General features: G+C 44.3%; 1 long non-coding RNA gene across 3 annotated transcripts; it reads left to right on the top strand.

Annotated features, from left to right (window-relative positions):
* The first annotated feature begins 254 nt into the window (after nucleotides 1-254).
* Nucleotides 255-10,218, top strand: LOC113917790. Of its 3 annotated transcripts, XR_003518362.1 has the most exons (6): nucleotides 255-391; nucleotides 987-1,114; nucleotides 2,063-2,290; nucleotides 6,742-6,809; nucleotides 9,176-9,342; nucleotides 10,163-10,218. It is a non-coding gene; the product is annotated as an uncharacterized LOC113917790 (long non-coding RNA). The 3 variants fall into 3 exon arrangements; XR_003518360.1 differs by lacking the exon at nucleotides 10,163-10,218 and having other exon boundaries at nucleotides 9,176-10,150; XR_003518361.1 differs by lacking the exon at nucleotides 10,163-10,218 and having other exon boundaries at nucleotides 261-391; nucleotides 984-1,114; nucleotides 9,176-10,150.
* The last annotated feature ends 591 nt before the right edge of the window (nucleotides 10,219-10,809 follow it).

The raw sequence follows: 10,809 nt of genomic DNA, 5'->3' as shown, positions 1-10,809 counted from the left end.
AACAAAAGCAAAAGGAACTTACCTCTCCTTTTTCATTAGAGGCTTTATATTCTAACCCATAATCCATATTCTTACGAGGATAATTTCTACAAAGCTGAATAATTACATAACGCACATCCTTGCGAAAGGCCCAGCTGTGAGAGGACCCATGCCCCATGGACCTTGCTTCTGCTTGGCCCTTTGCCCTTCTCAGAGGGCTTCCGCATGTACTTAATTCCTCATATCAAGGCAGGCACAGCAGATATCAATCCCTTCCCCAACCTGAGAGGACATGCAGAGGTCGGTACCATGCTCAAGACCATGGCACCAACTCACGGCAGAACCAGGAGGAAAACAATGGATCTCTCAACACTCAGAGCTTTTCACTCTTCCACGTTTTAGGGAGAGCAAGGTCAGTCACAGGGAGAATATCCTTTTGTGTGATAGTTTACTTTCTGTGCAAATATCTTGATTCCTTTTATTGTCTAATTAGATCACTCAGGCTTTAAACTTGTGAAAATTTTCTTTCTTTTGGTGTTCAGAAGAGTCCAGTTTTTTGACACGTTGTACCCGTAAACCTCAAGGGAGCCAGAAATTGTAGACACCAGCAGAAGTGAGCAAATAGCTCAGTGGAGGTTTATTAATGTATGATCATTAAGTCATTATAATAATAATAATAATTATAGTAATACTAGTAATCACGATTTTTTTTTTTTGTCTTTCTGGAAAGACAGGCTCTAGTCTCAGTTGAGTGAATCTTTAAGTTGGCTCTTACTTATTTTGTCTCACTTATTCTCTACTCTCTTGCACTCCCAATCTGAAAAGATGTCTATAAACCTGTTCCCCAGTCTATGTTTTCAGACAGTCTGAAGATTATTTCAACCGGGCTAAAGACTGATTTTAATTTTCCACAAGTAGATACAAGCTCACAACAGCTTAGCAAGCTGGCAACTCCTGTGACTTGGGACTGCTCTTTTTTGTCCCTCCCTGTTCTTTCCTGCCAGCAGGCTCCTAATCTGTCTTGGCATTAGGACTCCGTCTCTTGCTGGGGGACCTGTACCGATGGACACACTCAGCCAATGACCCTGAGACGGACGCAGCATAAGCACGGCCCCTCGTGAGTCAAGCTTCTGGAGTAAGTGAACAAACACGGGCCTGGAAACCCGGAACTGGGCATTGTTTAAGGACTATCACCTGTCCCGTGGTTCTCTTTGTACCCTGGGGCTGGCTGGGCTGTAGAGTGCATGTCTCATCCAGAACCACACAAAGGCCAACATTTTATCAACTCTCAACAGCCAAGGAAACACTTGATTCACTTACTTTTTCCTGGCTTTGCTCTACTTGATAACAGAGGAAGTGTCCTGGGGAGAGAGAGTGATGACAATGTCAGCAGAAATAACTGTTCTGGGCTCACTTGTGGCAGGCGTAGTGTGCACAGAGCTTACACGCGCTGCAGGGCCATTTTCACGGGTGGGAAAAGGCATTTCTTACCCAAGTCAACTGTGGCCTCTTTCACTGTGTAAAGCTGTTGCATTTGAATTCACTGAGGTTGAGGAAGGGACTATTTGATTATTAGGGAGTGGGAAAGACTGAACAGAAGGATTGTTTCACAGTCTAAGTTACCAAGACTGTCAGATTAAAAGGGCTGATTCTTTAATCTTCATGCAATCCCTGTCATTCTTGAAAAACCGTCTTAACTCTACTCTACTATGTTTTGGGGGTATTTATGAGGTGAGCATGTCTCAAGAAAATGCAAGGCCAATACTCTGTAATTATAAATATTATTATAAATATATTGATGACAAGGTATTATAGTAGATGGCCTAGTGCTTCACAGAGACCTTTTAATCCCAGATTCTGTTTCTATTTCATGATCATTTTGGGGAAGTGGGGAGTTTGAGGTGGGAAAATGAAAAGGAATTTGAGAAGATGGTTGTGGAGGGACTGTCCCCTCCCTGCCAGCTCAGGGACTCCTGTGATTCAACCCATGTTATACCAGTGAGTAAGAGTGAGTGAGGTGGTCATTGAGTAGCAAATTTGGAGACACAAACCCTGGTAATAAGGAGCTGAAATTTTCTCCCAGGGCAAAAGACCTGACATCTGCTCTGAGAGATGTTCTGAGGCTATCAGAAAGTGGGGAGCAAGTCAGCGTGAGAAGCAGGGTGAATACAACTTCATACCTTCATGATCCTACTAGAAACAAGTTCACCTAAAGAATCTGATCCTTCTGGTCTACCTGGTTCTGATTAGAAGAGGGTTTTCTGTAAGATGCTTTGGAGAGCCCGAGTGCTCAAGATCAAAGGTAATGCAGGTGAGTTGGGTGAGGGTGATCACCATATCTTGTTGGGGTAGTGATCAAGCCTTGCCAAGAAATCTTTGCAAACTCTGAAAAGTTAGAGCAAAAGGGGTAATAATTAATGGTCTCCTGTGTTTGTTGGAATAAAAAGCTTAATAAATGCCCTTTCAAATCATAATGATTATTCATTCCGTCAATATTTGTTTAGCACTTACTGGTGCCAGGAATGATCTAGGCATTAGGGATAAAATAGTGACGAAAGGGGTGTCTTTGCCCTCACTGAGCTAGTGCATTGCTCCATGGATAGCAGTTAACTGAAGATGTGGCCACAACAGAAAATGGTGTGCACTTTTCTGGAACCCTACCAGGCTTCAAACCTTTTGGTAGAGAACATAATAGATCTCAATATGAGACTTCTTATGCTTAACTACTCGTACAACATCAAGGGTCAAGATGTAACAGTGAAGACTCAGCATCAGATATGTCCGTTTAAGCCTATTGACCTCTCGGAGGCTAAGACTCTTGCCTCAAGGGAATGGGAATTCTTGGTCACTCCAGGGACACCTCAGGCTCTACCAGAGTTGTATTTGGAGCAGCAGTGACTGTTGATGACTTCATGTCTCTGTTCTTGGCTGGGGCTTGTTGCCTTTGGCCCTTGGTCTAGGTTCTGCCCACATGTGTCCTCTGGCTGAAGTTCTGATGATCACATGAAGCACTTTTCCTCAGAGGCAAAAACAGAGTTGTTGGTTAGTTAGCAGAGCTGTTGGTTAGTGGGCTGGTAGACCACTAGCAAAGATGCTGGCTGTGACTTAAAGCACCAAGAGTGGCCCCCAAACCCTCCTTTATGAAAACTGATGAGGGTCCTTGGGGAAAAAGAACAGAGATTTATGGCAGGGAATCTGCAACTCTGGGCAAAGATACACCTGGAAGCAAAACACAGGCATAACTGCCAGGAACCAGGTCTGCTGGGAACTGCTGGGGAAAGGGCCAGTCAGGAGCACCTGGTCAGGAAGCCAAGGACAGGAAGCCTCTGCGTTTCAAGGTTCTGTAGCCTGGAAAAGAAGGAGCATGGTTACTACAAGGACTATGTGTTCCATACCCCTTTCCCAAGGAGGACAAGTTATCTGACTGCCCTGCATGCTCTTCTAAGGATAATAGATCAAAAGAGTGGAACTTTGGATCTACCCAGAAAATCTAGAATATGCGGCTGTCACGTTGTGGGTGAGGTGATGCTCCCTCCCCACCCCACGTGGAGGGATACCTATTATGTATTTTTGCCTTTGTCTTCCTCTTTTTTCTTATTTACTAATTGCTTGAAAACATGGGCAGGTATGAGTGGCATTATTTTTCCTATTTATAGTTACACTTCATATTGTTCACATACACCTTAAAAGAAAGATGAAAAATCTATCTTCCCCTGTGTATATTTGTAAGTTAGAACCTAAATGTTTTCATCATAAGTTTGAAAAGTTCTATTTCTTGGCAATAAATAAAACAAATACATAATAATCTATAAGATGATGATCGATTATGATTAGAGTATATGTTATGTGACTTGATAAAATAAGTTTTAACTATTTTATTAAAGAAAAACCACCAACTATAAAAGGAATCTCATAACATTTTTCTCTGCACACTTTACATAATGTATCTTGAAGAATTTGCTCATTCCACAAAGCGTTCTACTTATATACAAGAACACATAAGAATGACCTGACTGCTTTGGCCGTTCTATATTCAGAATATCACAATACAGGTCAATACACCATTTCTAATACCACGCTTCACCATTAACAGAAATATCTATCTATCAGACTGGGAAAGACAGGAAGTCCTATGGCTCAATGGTCTTTGTTTAATCATTGAAATAGTCTTTTTTATGATGCCATAGCTGTATTTCAGCCAAGGGCAATGAACCACAGTAATATTTGAAGTGGGTGAGGGACACCAATTTTTATAGTGGGAAAGGACTATCCTGAATGAAGGTTCACTCTCAGACAGATACATCTTAGGTAAGGGTACCGTCTTAGCATCGGTCTTTTGAAAACAAACTCGGAGAGCTGGATGGAGAAGTTTACTGGGAGTGTTCTGGGGAGATCTACATCTAAGGAAGTGAGGAAGACAAGAGTGAGCAGCAGGAAAGGCTGATACCCAACAGCTACAATTGAATTGATACTTCTTGTCCCCTTTCCACTGCCCAGTCTAGATTCCCTCCTTCTCACCTATACGTCTGCTGGTGTAGACAGACCACCTGATAAGATGATCCAGACTCTCATCTCTGACGAACCTAAGTCCCTGGGTACCACACCCATTTAGGTCATGGCTGCTGTACTTCTAACATTGAAACTGAGCATAAGAGCATCAGGAGATGCCCTAGTTTGTTATCCAAGTGCCACACATATTTTTTTCCTGTGCCCACTGTGTAGTAACAGCACTATCATCTCCTGAAGACCAGGACTTACCACTGGCAGTATGGCACCCCCTTTCTTCACCTGCTGGCCCCTAGGCATAAGGAAGTTACTGGATGGCAGCCATAGCTTAAGTTTCAGTGAGGCTCTTCATATCCCCTGGGAGAAGCATTTCGACACTCTGGGAACTAGGACCTCTAGACCCAGAAATCCTCAAACTGTATAGTGATGGTAAGAGCGGGGCCATTCTACTCCCAGCCTCTGGTCCCCAGACTCAGATTTTGGAACTGTGTTGGACAGAGCGCCCTATGATGGTCATTAGTTAGTGTGTACCATGTCCTGCATGATGGCACTCTATCCCTGCAGCATATCCTCTGTAAGTCTGTGCCTCAACTTCAGGAGACCATTCCACTGTCTGTCAGGCCAGTGGCTTCTGGGTGGCTGCTGTATAGGATGGACAGCACTGCCTTTGTTTGCAATCCCGGCTTTATGGATCAAACATTCTATAAGTCCTCAGATAGTGGGACTTGCTGGGGCCCTGTGGGCAGGAAAGGTGAACCCATACTTGCAACATATGTGTATGCCTGAAAATGAAATGATTGCTTATGTGCAAATATCTCCAGGAAATTTTGCCCTCTAGTTGGTTTTACCTTCTGTGCATGTTGTTTAAGTCCAAGCCTCTGGCTGCCTGTGATTTTCCTAAGTGTGAGCCAGAGAAAGTTCTGGAATAGTCAGTGAGGTTAATGTTTTATATTAACTTGCTTTCAAACTGGGGCATGTTTACTCCCAGGGCACATAGCCCTCCTTGAGGCAACATGAAACCACGGGTACAGCTTCCCGGGGCATCAATTTTTTGAGGTTTTGGGCAATCACTAATTCTATATTTAATATAAAATAGACATCAGTATATGGAGTAGGACATAAAATTATCATGAATTATTAGGGTAAATACAAGACTTCAAAGACATCCCATGCTCATTATGGGACAACTCCAAGCTATCCTTCCAGACCCTGGGTGTCTATTCACCCTCCTTTATAGCAGGAGGTACTCAGTAGAAAATTCTAAGAAATGCTGCCCTGTATACACCAAAGGCCTTGCTAAACTTGGCCTACTATCAGTGATCCCTGGTTTACCCAAGTCACAGGAAGCTAGACTTATGATAAGGTGGCATTTGGGGTACTGTGGAGATTTAGTTCCAAGTGGGGTACAGAGTCACAGATTCCAGAACTCTTGGAGCCACCTGGGGCCTCCTGGAGGGACTTGGTCTCCAGAACCATCTACGTTATGTGGGAGACCACTCCAGGCAAACCCCTGGTATGGACTTGCCTTTGAGGCTGAGCTGGGGGATGAGCCTAGCCTCCTGACCGCCTGGCATCTACCTGCGGCCCTCCAAATAGTATGGGCACATGAGTTGGGCTTCACTTTGGCACTTGTTATTCTAGCCGAGTCCTGAGCTCGAGCATGTTCTATGCTAAACACAACACCTAAAATACATTCTCAATTACATACCTAAAATGCAGCCTTAGGAGAATATACTGCATGAGATTTGCATATGTAGATATCTCGAAGTATTGGAAAGTGTTCACTGTCAGGGATATTTGAGATCGTGTGCCCATGGAAGCCTGGCATTGACTCATGGATCCTGCAGTGCAAACCCACAGTCTTTTGCAGAAGGAAGGGAGGAGGACCCTGAGCTCAGAAATTTCAGTAATCCACTCTCTTTTAATCAGGAACCCCACTTTCACACAGTCTGTCTGCCAGTGAAAACGAGAAGGCAGTGAAGAATCAGGTTTGGGCTGGTATTTCCTGGAGTTCTCTTTCTGGGCTTCTGACTTCACAGTTTCCTGGCTGTGCGATCTTGGGCAATATTCCCATATTCCCATCACCCACCCTAAGCCTCCCTTCCTGCATCTGTAAGGTGGGAAATCATGCATACGAATAGTAATAATAACTGCCACCAGAATTAATAAAATGGGTGTATGTAAATCCTTAGCAGCATGCTCAGCACTTTGGAAGTGATCAATAAATCTGAGATTTCACTTTTTACTTGATCACAGCTTCTGGCTGCCGGGATCAGAAGGTTGGCGGAAGTAAAGAAACGAGTAAGAACAAGTATACTACCCAGGTGAGTGCCTGTGCCCGCTAGTCTCTGAGGTCCTGTGGGTGTCTGGGGAGGCTGTTAGACTGGGTGGGGCCCCAGAAAAGTTTGGGCGGGAGCAAGGATTCAAAGATGAACAGGTGTTCCTGACCTCAAGGGACTCAGGTATTGAGAGGAAAGAAACATGTCCTAAAGGAGGAATGACTTTGGAGTTGAGCATATTCTAAACAAGAGGCTTGTAGAAGGCACTAAGAGAGGCAGGGAGAGGAATTCACTGCACAACCCGGGAGGCAGAAGGTGAACTTGAGTGTGAGGAGTGCAAAAGCTCAGGATTGCAGAGCGGTGTGGGAGGCGGGCAGCGAAGAGAGGACTAGAGGAGAGTCAGAAGAGGTGCCTGAAGGGTGAGGCTGGTATTTGAAAGGGAGTAGAGCTCTCAGCAGGCACCAGGCTTCTCCATGGGCGGGAGGGATGGGATTGGGGTGGCCGGCCCAGGCAGGAGACAAATGTGCAGACAGCCTAATAAGCTGGGTCAGGGTAGGCTTTGAACAGGTGGCAGGGCTAGGGCACAGTGCTGGATTGAGTCCATCTCAGGGGCTGACATAACATAACATAGATCATCCTAGGACCAAGGTCCTGCTGAGAGGCCCCCAGTGACTCTAGAAATCCTAGAGCGCATGAACCAAGTACCCAATTTTGAACTAATCTCCATAGAGCCCACGTTGCCTCCAAGTACCTCTCTTTTTGTAAATCAAGCTCCCTGGGACTTGACTAAAGCATGAAAGATTGAAGGTGACATTGTGATTGATAATGATAATTCCTGGACCTGGAGAAGCAGAGTATAAAGCATGGGCTTGGTGTGGGAGTGATGCTGTTGGGAGGTCAGGACAGTCCAGCTCCAGAAATGACATCTCATGAGTACAGTGGAGTCTGGGTGTGACGTCAGAGCAGATCGACCAGCTGGAAGGCTGAACAAGCAGGGGACAGACCGAGAGGGCCTTACAGTCTCACTCCCCAAAATGCAGTCTGTGCAACAAGCTGCATGGTCATGTCCTGGGAGCTTCCAGAGATGCAATCTCAGGCCAAGTTGCTGTGTAGCATCTGAGATTCTCTTCATGGTTGAAAGACACCTTCTTTGGCTTCAAGCATCATGTCCTCAAAGGCTGTTATAGAAGCCAGGGAATAGGGGCTGAGGTATGGTGTCCTAGGGCTGCCATGACAAAGTACCACAGACTAGGGGCTTCAGCAACAGAAACTTATTGACCCACAGCTCTGGAGGCTGGTGGTTCGAGATTGAGGGGTCAGCAGGCAGGGTTGGTGTCTGCTGAGGCTTCTCTCCTTGGCTCATAGATACTCCCTTTTCCACGTGTCCTCATGTCATCTTCTCTCTGCGTATCTGTGACCTAATCTCCTCTTATTAGGATAGCAGTCCTATTAGACTAGGGCCTCTCTAATGACCTCCTTTTAACTTAATTACCTCTTTAAAGACTGTGCCTCCAAATACTGTCACATTCCAAGTACTAGGGCTTAGGATTTCAGCATAAGAATTTGGGGGTGGGGACAGTTCAGCCCCAGACAGGTGGACAGGGAACACAGAGCTCTCTTTGCTTGCCTCTTTGCTTCTCTTTGCTTGCCTCTTTGCTTCTATCAGGGAGGAAAATTCTCTCCCAGATTCCCTCCAGCAGATTCCCTCATGGCATGTCTGGAACTGGGTCATATGGTCACCCAAACTGTGAAGGCCTTTGAAAAAGAGAGCAACTGCCTTCCTTGACCTTTATAGTGAGAGGGCTCACTGGAGGAGTGAGTTGGTAAAAGGTCTAAGAAGGGAACTCAAGCAGGTCCTTCCCTAACTGCTTTGTGACCTTGAGGATACCAGTTAAGCTTAGTTTCTTTTATGGGGAAATGAAGGGGTTGAATTGGAAGAGATTTAAGGTCTCTTTCAGGGCAGAGGAATTTATTCTAGAAACCTAAACCCCGTTGGCATGCCCAACATGCATGTGCAAAAGGCCAACTAATTCAGGGCAGTCCCTGACTTGGGAGTTTGAAATACTTGGGAGCTGGTTGATCTGCTTGGATGATTTCTTTTCCCTGGGACTGTGTAATCAGAAGTGTGTCTGGAGCATTTGGGCTTGTAGGCAATTCAGGGGCCACTGATTAAAGTACCAGGTTGGACGTCTGAAGTAGAGCCCGGCTGCTAATAGTCAGTGCGGTTGTGTTATTAACCCAGTTGCCTTGGGGAAGGTTATGTGGGACTGGAAAAGTCAAATGGTGGGTGAGCAGAGAAAGAGGCTATGTTTAAATGGAGCTTCATGGGTATTGGGGGAGGAGGCGTGTGGTGTATTTACGGATCTCCTTTCTTTCTTTCTTTCTCTTCCCTTCTCTCAATCCACTTCTAGGTGAACTGTTACATCTGCCCTGGAAGCAATGGTTTATGGGGTCAGGCTCCAGGATTAACAAACAGATTTGAATATCACCTCAGTCACTTACCAGCTGGCCAACGTTGGACAGTTTGCTAAGCTCCAGATTTGAGCTTCAGGTCCACCATCTGTAAAATGGTGCAATGGTATTTCATAGGAGTGTTTGATGATGAAGTTACTTGATGTGTGTGTGGCATAAGGCCTAAAATTGAGGCTTAATATTATGTGCTGACTTAAATCTGTTCAAATCAGGGAAGCCTCAAATGGCCTAACCTCTAGTCCCTCCCCATTCTGTTCCTGCAGATAAGGTCCTCCTAAGAAGCATCACTTCTTATCAAGTGGACCAGGTGCAGTTCTTGCTTCTCCCTGAGTAGTGGGCTTCACTCAGTCCTCTGCCAGCTCACAGAATTCTTTGAGCAAGGCAATCACGTCCTGATGCCTATCCACTGATGTCAGTGGGGTATTCAAATCTCCTGCTATTATTGGATTGCTGTCAATTCCTTCCTTTAGGTCTGTTAATACTTGCTTACATGTAAGCCTCATGGTAACCACAAAGCCAAAATCTATAGTAAATACACAAAAGATAGAGAGAAAAGAACTTAAGTATACCACTAAAGTATGTCATAAAACCACAGAGTAAGAGAGCATGAGAAGAAAGGAACAGAAGAGGAACTATTTAAAAAGATCAGAATTTTCTCTATCGTCTTTTTAGTCTCTATTTCATTTTTTCCCTGCTTTTATCTTTGTTCTTTATTTCCTTTTACTAACCTTGAGCTTCATTTGTTCTTTTTCTCGTTCCTTGAGGTATAAAATTAGGTTGCTAACTTGAGACTTTGTTTCTTGCCGTAGGCATTTTTCGCTATGAACTTCCCTCAGAACTGCTTTTGCTACATCTCGAAAATTTGGTATGTTCTATTTCCATTTTCATTTGTGTCAAGGTATTTCTTTCTTTTTTTTTTTTTTAAGATTGTGTTTATCAGAGAGAGAGAGAGAAAGAGCGCACAAGCAGGGGCAGCGGCAGAGGAAGAGGGAGAAACAGGCTCCCCACTGAGCAAGAAGCCAGATGTGGGACTCAATCCCAGGACGCTGGGATCATGACCTGAGCTGAAGGCAGACGCTTAACCGACTGAGCCACCCAGGCATCCCTGTGGCTAGGTATTTCTTGATTTTCTTTTTGATTTCTTCAGTGACCCACTGGTCGTTGAGTAGCGTGTTGTTCCATCTCTACATATTTGTGATTTTTAGTCTACTTTGTGTAATTAAATTCTAGTTTTGTATCACTGTCATCAGAAAACATGTTTGATATGATTTAATCCCCTTAAATTTATTAAGACTTATTTTGTGGCCTAACATATGATCTATCCGGCAGAATGTTCCATGTGCACTGAAGAAGAATGTGTTTCTGTTGCTTTTGGATGGAATGCTTTGTATATATCTGTTAAGTCCGTCTGGTCTGATGTGTCATTTAGGGCCAATGTTTCTTTATTGTTTTTTTTTTTTTTTTTTTGTCTGGATGACCTATTGCTGTAAGTGGGGTATTAAAGTCCTCTACTATTACTGTATTGCTGTCAATTTCTTTCCTTAAGTCTGTTATAATATTTGTTTTATATGTT

This window comes from Zalophus californianus, chromosome 1, assembly GCF_009762305.2.
Source record: "Zalophus californianus isolate mZalCal1 chromosome 1, mZalCal1.pri.v2, whole genome shotgun sequence".
Lineage (NCBI taxonomy): Eukaryota > Metazoa > Chordata > Mammalia > Carnivora > Otariidae > Zalophus > Zalophus californianus.
This window is presented reverse-complemented; position numbering and strand designations above follow the sequence as displayed.